This window comes from Fukomys damarensis, unplaced genomic scaffold, assembly GCF_012274545.1.
Source record: "Fukomys damarensis isolate Sample0158 unplaced genomic scaffold, DMR_v1.0_HiC HiC_scaffold_39, whole genome shotgun sequence".
In the NCBI taxonomy this organism is placed as follows: Eukaryota; Metazoa; Chordata; class Mammalia; order Rodentia; family Bathyergidae; genus Fukomys; species Fukomys damarensis.
This window is the reverse complement of record NW_022900951.1, coordinates 16,199,901-16,213,617: the sequence shown is the minus strand read 5'-3', so window position 1 is coordinate 16,213,617 and position 13,717 is coordinate 16,199,901.

Sequence of the window (13,717 nt, the reverse complement as noted above, 5' to 3'; positions counted from 1 at the left end):
CTGTCAACTCTTATGTCCACCTTGTTATTATGAAGGCCACAAAAAAGTATATGTGATTAATAAGCTCTACACACAGACTTAAAAAAGGAAGGAGATATTTTTGTTTGTATGCTAAAACATATTCAAATTAGGATAGATCATGTTATATATGGTTATTCCAATTAGTGAAGCATTATCTTATAATCCAGCTGTATTAGCCCAATTAAATGTCCTCATAAACAACAAATCTGTGATTTTCAAGCATGAAGTTAAGGCATCAACAGACATGGAGGAAACACCTTTTATATTCAAGTTAGCTAACTAAAAGAATAAAAAATTATCTACTTGTGACTAGTGATTCATGAAATATTGTACACAAAGTCAATGGAAAAATAGGAGTCAAGTTACAAATTGTTTTGACAGATGTTTATCATTAAATAGGCAACATGGAAAGAGAGATCTGAAGTAAACCAGAACTTAGACTTTGGTTCACCCCCATTCTATTTTTGTGGCCCTGGTGCATGACCTCTCTGGTTATCATCTGTCGAATAGGAGTAGTGTACTATAGAACCTCCAACTGAGCCATCTTCCGGCTGTAACATTCTATAATCTTATTTCTATCTATAAGTTAGAATTAGATTTGATGTCAAATAATATAGACCCAAAATAACAGTGGTTTAAACAAAATAAAAATTATTTTCCATATAAAAACTGAGAAGTAAGTAATCCAGAGCTAGTACAACAGCTCTGTTTCACAAAGTCCTCAAGAAAGCAAGCTCCTTACATCTCTACAATGTAGCCCTTATCTCCCGGTCTAATATGGTGCCAAAAGTTCTATTTATTATATACATGCTTTAGGCAACAAGATAGAGAAAGGCAAAATAAGATACGAGGCAAAGGGCACACACTATCTTTCAAAGAATATTCCTAGACTAAGAAATAGAGGGACGGGGGAGAAGGGAAAGCAGAAGAGATAAAAAATAGTTAAGAAAGGCAATAAAAAGAATTATTTTCAGGGCTGGGGATTTAGCTCAGTGTTTCTGTTGCCTGCCTCGCAAGTGCAAGGTCCCAAGTTCTATCTCTGGTGAAGAAGGAGGAGGAGGAGGAGTGAGGAAGAGGAGGAAGAGGAAGAATTATGTACATGAACCAATCCCCATGATGAATGTAATCCTGGAAACTGCTGTCATTTCTGCCAATATGCATCAGCCACATGGAGTTACAATGGAAAGTGGGAAATATAGTCTTCACTTTAGATAGCCATGTCCCAAACTAAAGATAGGAGAATAGTTATTAGGAGCATCTTAAAGTGTCAGACACATAGATGATCTAAAAGGATAAACATTTCCAATATGATACCAGGAAATCTCACGAAATATTGAGTTGTGGAGTTATCCATATTCAGAAGAAGTTAAGACATTTTTCATTTCCATTCACCTCAACAAATATTTGATTGTTTCCCTTTGCCAGTCACCAGACCAGGCTCTGGGGATAAAAACATAGGTAAGATAGACTTAGTCCCTTTTCTCATGGGGCATATATTAGAATGGAGGAAACATGAATAAGCACAAGTGTTATGATTGTTACAAAAGAGAAAAACAAAGTGCTTTTATATTTGTGACAATTCATCTACCAATTCTTCTACATTCCCTGAATCTGGGAATAACATGATATATTTTGCCATAAGAATCAAAAAATAATTTTCTCGGGACATTAAAAATTTCTTCCTCCTCTCTCTTTTCCTCTTCTTTCTAGTAATGCTGGGATAGTGCAATATTCCATGGAACTTCATCAAATTACTGGTCAGTTTTTACCTTAAGAGCCAAGGATGTAAATATTTGTGCTCATCTGAATATCAAGAATTAGTTTGAGAATAGTACCAGAGAAATTTCTGAATAGATTTTCTATAAGTTTATATTTATCGGAGGTGAAAAAGCCTAGGGAAAGATTGAATCAAGTACCTTATAACCAATTGGAAATACGTAGGGGAAAATATTGTATCAAGAATTCCTCTTTGTGGTTAGGTGTGGTCGCCTTTAAAGACTTGTGAATGGAAGTATAATTTTTTTAGCAGTGGTGGAAACTGAACTCAAGCCTAGCACATGAAGGGCAAGCTCTCTACCACTGAGATACACCCGCAGCCTGTGGTATATTTTTTTTAATAATGAAGGGAGTTAATTACAATGTTCATATCTCTTGCCTTTGGATCGGCAAGTGACTTTCCTTTCAAATAATTCTTTCTTCCTCATTAAGTTGCCAAGGGTCACAAAAGTCTAAAAGCACAAAATCACTCTTATGGTTTCAATAGTAGTCCCATACACATACCCCAAACCTTGTTTCTACCCAGACTCACAGAATATGATCTTATTTGAAAAAGGGTCTTGAACATGTAGTTGGTTAAAATGAGTTCTACTGGATCAAGCTAAGTCTTAATCACTATCTGGTATTCATATAAGAAGACCAGATAAAGACACAGAAACACACAGAGAACACAATATGAATACAGAGGCAGAGATTGACAGGATCTATCTACAAGCCTGCTGCTACTTGATTTTGGACATAGGTAATAGATCTACAAGACAATAAATTCCCATTGTTCTAAATCACTCAGTTCATGGTATTTTTAATGCCAACCCTAGGCAACTGATATAAGCACCACACAAATAAAAATAATTCTCAGAAGTTGCAGAGTCTATATAATGTGAAGCATGGAGTGGTCTCCAAGATAAGCCAACCAATAGAAAATATATCCTGATGTGGCAATTTTCTAGAACTTCTGAAAGAACATTCAAAGAGCCAAGTACAATCAATTGATTCTTTACATTTACCTAAGATTGTGCTAGACTGAAAAGTTGCCGCCTAGAACTCAGTCACGTTCCTATATCCCTCTTTTCCTAACTCACCCCCCAAATACAACATCATTCTTCTCTTACCAATTGACCTGTTTTCAGTTTAGGTGCTCTTATCAGCATCTTTTCCTGTGGCCAATGCTGTTGACTCCAACCAACAAGAAATTTCCTTACCTCCATCTTCTTCCTTGCCTATAGAACACAACTTCATTAATTCACTCATCAACAAATGTTTGTTGAGAAATGTACCTGGCATTACTACACGCACTGGAGGAACGATATTGAGCAAAAGAAATGCATCACTTTGTTCCAGTGAAACAATCTACTCAGAAAGACACACTCTCAAAAGTGGGGTGGGGCTCACATTGTGGTTTAGAGGTAGCATGGCTACTTAGCCCTGAGTTCAATCCCCAAAACCACCCAATATATTTAAATTTATATGACTAAGATGTAATCAAAATATATGATGAACGTTTAATTTTTCTAATTACAAAAGTATGACACATTGCCATCAATCCCCTTTGAAATACTCCCCATCATTTCAAACACATTTATCCCATTTGATTATTCTTACCACTCTGAAGCAGTTCTGGAAGTCCTCTTTGGGGTCAAAATATGGTGAATGTTGTTGTCAGGTGCCATCCAATGAAAAGGTAGGCTTGTAAAAACATTAAGATGTGTCCTCATCCACTTTATTCACCAGATCTAGCATTGCATGACTTCTGGATTTTCCTCAAAGTAAAAAATGACCACAAAAGATAAAAATTTTGAATGGATTCAGGATATCAAAGCGACCACAACAGCACAATTAAGACACTCATGAAAAAAGATTTCCAGCACTGCTTTCAGAAAGTGGCAAGAATGGTGGGATAGTCTGTTTGAAGTGAGAGTATTTTTGAGGAGGATTAATGGCAATGTGTCATTTACTGTTATAAATAGTTAAAATTTAAATAGTTTTGATCACATCTCAAACACAAATGCAGACACACACATATATAATACATATATGTATATATTGGTGGTAGATACTATGGAAAATTAAAAGAGGATAAATGGATAAAGAACCATGGAGGAGGGAGGTGAGATCTACTATTTTTGATAGAGTGGTCTTTGTTCCTATTTCATCGGAAGAAATGAGGGCATAAGTCATGCAGCTATTCCAAAGAAGAGATGTCCAAGAGCTAGACATAGTGTGTGCAAAGGCCCGGATGTATACATATTCTTTTGAAAGTACAGAAAAGCTAAAATTGTAGCTGAGCAGAGAGAGCAAGGGAAAGCATAGTAGGATACGACACTATAGAAAAACTTGACTATGGAAAATGTTCCAGACCTTGAAGGCTGCAAACAACATATACTTGCTTCCTTAGCCTCCCTTGCAGATAGTACATGAACATGTAACCCAATTCTGTCCGATAAGACATAAGGGAAACATGTAGATTGTAGGGCTTAAAGGAGGGATTTCTCTCTTATTAGAAAATAGTAATACATAGAGATACAAGATCCCAACAATGAATGTAACTGTTCTGTATCCCTAAAATGTACCAATAAACTCAATAAAAACATAGTAATACAGGTTTAGTAGGGAGAAATGCCCCTACTCTTCCCCAGGCCACTATTTTGTCTACCTATGATAATGGAACTGTGGTACAGATGTTAAAACCATGATAGAACAAGCAAGAGGGCCAAACCAATTCCCTGAGAATGACAGGACAAAAGTATGGAATGATTCATGGCTTTCAACGACATTGTCAAGCCACTGAATTAAGTAACCTTGCAATCATCCTATTCCCCAGTCCTTGTTATATAAGATAACAAATGCTCTTATTTCTTAAATTACATTTAGTTGGCTATTCAGCTCTCTGCAGTCAAAAACATCCTAAATGAGAAGGCTCCCTTAAAGGATGATACTTTAGTTTCATTTTATATCAGCTTTTGTGCACTACTCTAAAAGCTTAACTGAGATAAAAAAAAATGAATGGAATTGAAATTTCAAATGAGAAAGGAAAGATCTTTTCTACAATAGAACTTGAGGTGAAAAAAGATTATTCATCTTTAGTCAAGTGTATTTTTGCAGATAACAATGACATCAGTGGTCTTGAATTATTTAGTGCTTTGTTCCACACTGTCATTTCTGAACAATGTCTTTTGCAAGTCAAAATTAGAAGCCTCATAGCTTTGCATTTAATTTACCTGATCACATAGTTTTCAATTAGATATTTTTATGTCGGCTGTGCTTCAATTTCTCTTTTCAATTTATTGAAATCTTCTGGGTTGAACCTGTGTAAAATGCAATAGAATACATGCAACATACAGAAGTGGAGAAAATGGAAATATGTAAGCATTCACCTCAAATAATCTTCAATCTAAAACTGTGACCCTAGTATAAAAAAGAGTTAATAAAGGAGTTTAAAAATGATCAGCAAACAATGTCAGTAAAAAATTGTCAATTATTCTATTAGCTGAAAAATATATTACAGAGCATTTCTCTGAGGTGAAGCTGTTACAACCTTAATGGTTTTGGTGAATGAGTTTAGATGCTGAGTAGAAGCTTGAAATAGTACCAGAAAAAAAGCATAGTTCAGCAAGCAGGCTTAAAAACTAGAAAGAATAAATAAAATGGAGCCAAGGAGGAAGATGAGATCATAAAAAGTAGGCTATTTAAGGTTCATGTCTGAGATTTGTGTAATTAAAGTGAAAACTTTTCCATTTTGGGGACTAGAATTATGTTTAAGTGGATCTTGATAAAATTCACCATTCAAACTTTGTAAGTATGACCCCATAATTGCTACCTATCCATTATACAGACTATACCCATGAAATTCTGCTGGCTGAGTTAACCATGACTCATTGGCATATTTTTATAACATTTAGATATATTGCTTACATGAACATTTCAGGCAGTGTTGTTTAAATTTACCTCAATGAGAATACTTCAGTAGTTTCTAGCATTTCTATTTAAGCACTAAAGCATTAAGAACCCCTAGTGAACATTTCATAATATAGACTTGTGTGTGAATTATCTTTCATTAATTCCAGAGGAATTTAGCAATAACCTAAGACTGTTGTTGGCACTGTTTTTTGTTTTTTGTTTTGCTCTGTTCTGTTTTTTGGTACTGGGATTTGAACTTGGCTCCTTGTACTTGTGAGGCAGGCAGAGGAGGAACCACTGAGCCAAATCCCCAGCCCTGCACTGTTTTTTGTTTTGTTTGGTTTGGTTTGGTTTGGTTTTTGGTACCGGGGATTGAACTCAGGTCCTTGTGCTTGCAAGGAAGGTGGCAGTACCACTGATCTAAATCCCCGGTCTTCTGCACTGTTTTGATATTAATAATACTCCCCTTCAATAAAAATAAATATTGACTTGATTATTCATTCACTCATGTTGAGAAAATAAAGATTTGCAGGTGTAATGTTCCAGTAAAAAAAAAAGCTTATAGATATCAAGAAATTGAATAGGAGAGTGCATTGAGAGAAGGAGGGGGTGATAGGGGAAGAAATCAAAGGAGTTCAGATTGTATAAGACTATGTGGGCCACAGGAAGGAATTTAGAGTTTTCACTTAGTGCTTCTAGAAGCCACTGAGGGATCAATCAGGAGGATAACATGATCTGGCTTGCATTTTCAAAAAGTCGCCATGGCTGGAGAATGACTTGCAGGGAGGTAAGAAAGGGAGCAGGAATACTTCTCAGGAGACTACTGAAAGAATTCAGGTGAAAAATCATAGTGATTTAAATTCCAATGGCTCAAAAAGATCTAGTGAAAAGTGAACAGACTGTAGATTTGTTGTGAAGCTAGAGCCAAAAGAGCTTCCTAATGAATTGCCTGTGATGTGTAAGGGAAGTAGAGGAATTAAGATGACTCCTAGGCTTTTTGGTTTAGGAAGAGAGGTGACATTTACTGAAATTTAGAAGGTCTTTAGAGAGAGTGGAATTGAGAGAAGAGATAAACAAGAATTCTGATTTGACCACATTAAATTTGAGGTGCCTGTTGGACATCCAAGTGGAGATATTATATCAATGGTCAAATATACAAATCTGGAGCTCAGTGGGTACATACGACCTGAAGATATAGACTTGTGAATCACTGGCATGTAAATAGTATTTAAAGCCGTGGACATGATATGATCAACAGAGAGAAAGTGTTGATAGAGTAGCACAGAAACTGGGGGCCAAACCCTGAGGCACTTGAAGAATGGATAATATTTTGATAGGAAGAGACTGAAAGGGCATTTAACAGAAAAGAACAAGGACTTAGCTTATGTGGGAAGCATGAGCAGTAATCTATTCCGGAAGAGCTCAAAATAGATATCAAGTCCTAGATTTGGTCCACTGACTTCAATGGAGAATCATGGAAGATTTTTAATTTGTGGAGCACTTCTACCACTAATAATGTTTGAGGAGCTCCCATATATAGCCACCTTTTTCTGTATAACAATTATACACATTGGATAATTTTTTTAAAATCCTACCTAGAGATACTAGAGAAGAAACAAAAGCAGGCAGATGCTGGAAAGGGTTAATACTTGAAACAAAACACCAGCTCTTTGTGAGTTTCCTACATTTATTTTATAACTTTTTGCCTGAAGACAAGTCCCAGTCTTCACCAAGTAGGGTCACTAAAACCAGCAGACAGAACCATAAGACAGAAGTTAGGAAAAGCTGTAGAAACAGAAAGGAAAGAATGAAATAAGAGCTTAAAATTCTGTGTTTAAATTTTGCCTAAATCTCTGGCTGACCCTAGAAGCTCAGGTACAGGGCAGACTTTAATAGTTCAGCAAGGGCTTACAAACAGAGGCTAAGATTTCAGCTGCTACTCACCACAGGAAGACAGCTTGGAATTTAAGTTCAGCCAAGTTCATTGCCTACAAAAACAAACAAAAAGATCAAGACTCCTTTGGAGGAACATAACAGAATCCAGAATCCCTAGCACATGTCATTTGCACTATCTATGATATTAACCAAAAATTATTAGATATATGAAGAAATGGAAAACATGACCCACGCTTAAGAGAAAAGATAACCAATGGAGAGAATCAATGTAAATGACCCAGATTTTGAAGTAAGCAGCCAAAAGAAAAATATACTTATAACAAATAAGCTGAGAAGTAAATTCATTATTGTGTATCTTAGCAGAATGAATCTTGTCAGTGGATGAGATTAATTAAGAGGATGCAAAAGCCAGGCATCAGAAAACAGATATAGAGAAAACATATATACACATAATAGTATGACAACATGCAAATGAATATTATTCAGCCTTAAGGAAGGAAATCTTGTCATATGCTATCAAATTGATAAACCTTGAGAAAATGCTACATGAATTAAGCCTTTCACAAAAAGACAAATTTTATGATCCCACTTAAAGAGATATCAACAGTAGACAGATTCATAGAGACAGAAAGTAGAATGATGGTTACCAGGAGTTGAGGAATGAGGAAAATGAGGAGTTGTTGTTCAATGGGCATGGAGTTCTAGTTTTGTAAGATGAAAAAATTCTGGATATTGGTTGTGCAACAGTGTGAATGTACTTAACATTACTGAACTATCTTTAAGACCACTGTCAGATAAGGCATTCCAAAATTTAGCCTTTCCTCCGAGGAGAAAAAAGGATAGCTATCTGCTAATCTGACTCTCATCTCTTCAGGATTCTAGATATCGTTTAACCTTTTTTCAAGACTTATAGTAGCCTGTTAGAAATACCAACTGGAGATCCACAATTGTTTTTCATTTTTTCCAGGCCTGTCTGTAGAAAGGTGCTGGAGTTTTATCCTGACTTTTTAAAAGTGATCGTGGATTTTAAGCAGAGGATAGAACAAGATGAGATTTTCATTTTAGGATACAGTCTTTGGCCACATGCGGAGAATGGGTAAAAGTCAGAAAGGCTCTGAAGGAAGTTATAATTCAGGCCAGAAATGGTGAGGGTCTTGCACTGGATAAAAATGACAGAGTTTGCCAAAATCCAGATTAGAAAGTAGAGTTAGCACAATGTAGCTGTCAAATAATGTGGGGAGGAAGTAGGGGAAGAAGAGGCAAAGGAGGATTGGATGGCATAAAGAACCCTGCATCATTTCTGCTCCCCCAACCTCATTCTTGCTTTTGCTTTCTTGGAATGAGCCTAGGGCCGTGCAAAAGCTAAGCACACACTTTAACACTGAGCTAATACTCCAGGCCCTGAGCCCTATATTTCTAATTTGGTGAACTAAATAGATAGTGATACCACAAACCACCTTGAGAACTACAGGAATAGAGGTGAAGAAGAGTTAGTTTCTAAATGACAAATGAAATCAGCCCAAACCTGGACCTCCTAGACAGAAAGAAACATTTAAGAAGCTATAGAATATTTTTTTCCACTTCAGCGTAACAAATAATAGGACTGCACTACACTAGGGGAAAATTATTCATATACAGTCATCTGATGTCCAGAGATCTGTAAAGAAAAATCATGGATTATTTTTTGGCATTAGTGTTTAACTTGAAGAAATTAAATTCTAGGCTCTGTTCCTAATCCATTTTAAAATATTGCTAATTACTCTCTATTGTTATTTTTACATTGTTTTACAGAGATATACCTTATTTTAGGAAATTCTTAATACTATATGTAGTATTTTCAGAAGTGAGAAGTACATTGCAAGGGTATAAGTAAAAATCCCCTCAATGATTGAACTACTCTGTAGGTCTACCATAACACAATACCACAAACTGGATAGCTTAGAACAGAAATGTATTTCTTTAAGAGTTGTAGATGCTAGAAGTAAAAAAGCAAGAGAACAGCAAAATCATGCTCCTTAGAAACTTGTGGGAAACTCTCGCTTGTTCCTAGCTCCTTGTCATGTCCTAGCTCCTGGTGGTTTGTTGGTCATCTTTGGCATCCTGTGGCTGGTAGGCACTTGATTTCCATCTTTCATCTTTCCATGGCATTCTTTCTATACCTCTGTCTTCACATAGCCATCTTCTTGTAAGGATCCTAGTCATATTGGAGTAGGCCCACCCCATTCAAATATGACCTCACTTTAACTAATTACACCTGCAAAGACACTATATCCAAATAAGGTCACATTTGAAAATGTGTACTAGAGATTAGAACTTCAAATATGTCATTGTCGGAGCCAGGGATTTAGCCTAGTGGTTCCAGTGCCTGCCTCATAAGCATGAGGACCAGAGTTGGATCCCCAGTACCAAAAAACAAAACAAAACAAACAGATACATCATTGTCAAGGGGAATATAATTCAACCCACAACAGTGTTCTAAATATCTATGATAATCTATGGGAAAGATGTTTTCATTTTTTCCTTTAATATCCTTTCAAAAACCTTATATTACTCTTTAGAGAACGTGAAATGTATTTTCATTTTTTCTTTTAAAAATGACAATTCACAGAATCTTACTGTTCCCACAAAGGTAAAATAAAATAAAAGATAAGAGAACAGTATGGTTGCTGGTATATTTAATAAAGATATTCTCTTAAATACTTACTTAATTACATTTTATGGTACATTTTCCCAGGAATCTTCCTGCCATTTTTGAATGAATTATAGTGAAAAATATTCATTCACTATCAGAATGAAACACTAACTTTTGCTAATAGTACCCACTACTGAAACAAGATAATGTGTGTGAACAATTTAATAGTTTGCAAGTTCTCAATAGTTCTTAGCTGCTATTAATATATATTTAGTATTCTTAAGAGTGCAATGAGAATTAAAGCAGTTAATGCACATGAAGTACATGCCTGACCCATAGTAAGTATTTGATAAACATCTGACTGTTATCATCATCGTCACTATAATTATAAAAGATTGCAAAACATCCAAATCTGCCAGTGCTACTTCCAATTGGCTTATTTTTGCTTAAATCTGAACTCATTATTTGTATATAGTTTATCAGGTAAGATTTCTTAAATTTTCAAATTATTTAATCTATAGAATCCTTCTCTTAATTAGTAGGCAGTTGTAAGCTAAATTCAGATTTCTTTTTTTAAAAAGGAACTCTCTAATATTTATGACCCTGAGAGTATTTATTTTTTATCTTACTAGTTATAAGAAACATGACAAAATAAGCTACTGACGTCACAATCAGTGTGTTGATAATAATGTAATTCATTTATAAGTATAGCATAATTAATCCACTACCAGTTTTTCTAGCAACAGACCTGCTTTGACCCAGCACCACTCACACAATTATTGTGATTAAAGCTGTAGATTACCCAAGCATAGAGATTTGGGACTAGTTTGTGGCTACTAAACAGAGTTCCACTTAATTCTATAGTATCAGCTTCACTTGAGGTCTAGTTATAGGTTGGTCTTAAAAGCAAGATACTAAAAATGTCAGAAATTTTCTCAAAGTAACTTTTCAGCAACAGAGTTAACCTCCATTCAAAATCACAAATGAACTTTTTCAAAAATAGCCACAATAACAGCAATAGTTTCATAAAATTTTGGGGTTTCTTTTTTTCTTTTATAGTGATGAGTAGGAACTGGTGGTCCTTGGGACTTTTGTGTGAGAATGCTTTGTGGATTGAAAAAAAATTGAAAACCACTGCTATAACCAAGTAAAGTGAATTGATAGTTATAAAACAGGAATGTTTATCCTCTGAAGGAATACTTTATACTGTGATTTTTTGCTTAATGTTAAAGCAACCATTTTTAATATCACTTTAAAATTGAAATTTTAATGTATTATCTCTCTCTTATGAATTAGTGTTTATAAACAAGAACATTTAGAGGGCCTTTTCTGTTCTAGCAAAATGAAAACTGATGGAAAACAGTTGCTTATTAAGCTCCAAGAATAGCTTCTCAGTTCCTTGTCAAGTCTCACAGCCCCATAATTCTTTCCCTTCAAATGACTCTGAAATGAAATGACACCTCTAAGGATTAGACATTTTGGAAACCAATAAAAGAAGAAAACATTAAAGCACGCCTGACACAGGTTCCATACTTTCCTGTTCTTCCCATCTTCTCTACATAAGTATGAGTCAGGTAATGTTAACTTTGAATCAGGCATTTGTTAGTTTCTTCGGAGCATTATATAAAAAGAGTTTTGATCATAGCCTGTGAGACAACTGACCTGTAATCATTTGCATTTCAACACTTGTAGTTTGAAAAACAGAAAAATCGGTTATCCTGCATGCTGTTTTATTTGCATTCCACAGGAAGTTACTCACATTATCTTTTCTGTGCTGTAAGTGCCCTAAAGAAATAGATCATGATACAATAAAATGCTCACATGACAAATGGAAAGAGATAACTTTGGAGATTGATGTATTTCAAATATATCGTGTACGCAGGAATACTCACCTTCCGAAGCTGTTAACAATAGCTCTATTTGTTGAATGCTTTCTATGTAGCAGATGCTGTAACACTTGACAGATGTTATCTTTGTCCAGTCTTCACAACAATCCAAAGAGGTGGGTATTATCTCTATTTTCAGATAAGGAAACAAAGCTTATTTTGCAAATATTTGTTGAGCAACTACTATATGCCAGTACTTGTTCTAGGCAAAGTTGAAGCTTAGAGTGATAAAATAATCTGGAATTTTGACACACATCTGTCTTATCTTACTGGGAAAAATGTTAAGAAATTTTGTGTATTTATATCATAGAATATCTTCATTTTACCTAAGTGTGGTAGGGTGCATGCCTATAATCCTAACGATCTGGGAAAGAGAGGCAGGAGGATCACAAATTTCAGTCCTGCCTGCCCAATTTAGTGAGACTATGTCTCAAAATATAAAAAGGGCTTCAGATGTAGTAGAGCATGCCTGGGTTCAAGCCCCACCACCAGAAAAAATAATATATTGCATTAGTTCTTAATAAACCTTATTAATAATAATATGCAACTCTAAACATCATTGAACTTTATATTTGGAGGGCAACCTAGAAACATTCTTACATTTTTCAATTTTGAATTTTGTTAAATAAAATATTCAAACAGATCTAGATACTCCTGTTTTCTCTTAAGATGTGTGCCCACAAGGTGGTTTTTGTTTTTGTTTTATTTGAGTTCTGGTTTCTGTTTTTGGTTTTGGTTTTCAGGGAGGTATTGGGACTGAATCCACAGCCTCTCCAAGGCTAGGCAAAAGTTGTACCACTGAGCTAAATCCTCAGACCCCAAAATATTCTCAATAATTTTTTCTTTTTAGAAATTTCGAAGAAAAAATTCACACACATAAGGCATGGAGTCATACATTTTGTTAAGTTCTTGTCTTGTGTGAGATACAATATAAACCTAAATCTTAACTTTCTTTTTCTCTGTAACCAAAGAGCCTCAAGTGATTACTTTTTCTTTTGTGAAAAATAAATATGCTTCAGATAATGTAAAAAGAAACGGCTTTTCCTGGAAATGATGATGTTTACAGTTGATGAGTTTTCTATAGTAGTGGTGAATCCGTATAGAGCTGTGAATTTTGGATATATGTGAGGGAGAGATTGCGCCATGAGCCATAGCTAAGTCATCTTGCAACCTTTCCAGGCTGAGGTAACTCCACTTTTGAACAAATGTTATTTTGTTACATAAATGCCAATTTAAACTTCTATACAAAGGTTATAATTATAGCAGGAAATTGTTAGGGGCAGAGGAGGTTAAATCTAGTTGTCCTGTCATACATTAGGAATGATTTCTGGGAAACCTAGTTCAGATTTTGTACAGAAGTTTGCTGTTTCTTTTGTTGTAGTTTCAAGTACTGACTTTCAAATACTGTATTTTGGTTCTGGATACTTGGGGTAAAGACATAAAAGAGATAACTGAATCACTCCTTTCTGCTGATTTTGTATTGTGGTTGCCAAAAGAGACACTGAATGTTATAGGACTGGTAGGAATACATAAAAGGGTAGAAAGTTCTAGAGCAGTGCTGCCTTACGAACTGTATTATAAATCTTTTTTTTTTTTTTTTTTTTTTTTC